Below are 840 nucleotides of genomic sequence, written 5' to 3'. Positions count from 1 at the left end.
GCCTCCGACTCCTGATTTCTGCTCAGGTCATGATCTCATGGTTAGTGGGTTCGAGCCCCATGTGGGACTGTGTGCTGATGGCGTGGAACCTGCTTGGGATTCTTTTTCTCTCTGTCTCTCCCCCCCCCCCCTCCCCTACTGGTGTTCTCTCTCACGAAATAAATCGTTAAAAAAAAAAAATGATAGCTACTTTACTGAATGCCTGTCAATTCACTTGATCTTTCCCTAAATCAAGGTAGGTGTGTCCCCTTTGGTCAGGCACCCTTAAAATCCATTGCCACATATTCTCCCCAGGTTTTTCTAACAGTTTTTAGAATATTAAAAAAATTTATTTTGAGTATGATTACACACTTGCTGATTCTGATTCTGCATAGCACCCTCTGGCTCATGTTGAGGCTGACCCCTGGTCTTGGGAAGACACAGTAAGACCTAGAACACAGGAGAGAAGAATTTTGTTTTCCTTAGGCAAAGGGAACACTAAAAATCATTCCTCTCCTAATTGTAGCCCTAGATCGTGCAGATAAACTGTATGTTCTTTGTAGTATCAATTTAGAAGACGTCTATTCATTTGAAGCCAGTCAAAATGTAGGGTGGTGTTGGTTGGGCAGTTGAAGGCCCCAGGTGGGTGGACATGGCATCTCCTGGGGACCCTCCTCCCCCCTGACCTGCCCTCATCCTTCGCGTCCCCTGCGGGAACAAGAAAAGGGTAGGGCCTGTTGAGGGAAGTGGAGCTTCGAGTTTCAACCCAGTGCTATTTATTTATTTATTTATTTATTTATTTATTTATTTATTTATTTATTTATTTATTTATTTATTATTCTTTTTTTCTCCCCCCAGTGC

The sequence above is a fragment of the Panthera tigris genome, chromosome A3 (assembly GCF_018350195.1).
Source record: "Panthera tigris isolate Pti1 chromosome A3, P.tigris_Pti1_mat1.1, whole genome shotgun sequence".
In the NCBI taxonomy this organism is placed as follows: Eukaryota; Metazoa; Chordata; class Mammalia; order Carnivora; family Felidae; genus Panthera; species Panthera tigris.
The sequence above is the reverse complement of the archived record's forward strand: the minus strand, read 5'-3'. Positions refer to the sequence as shown.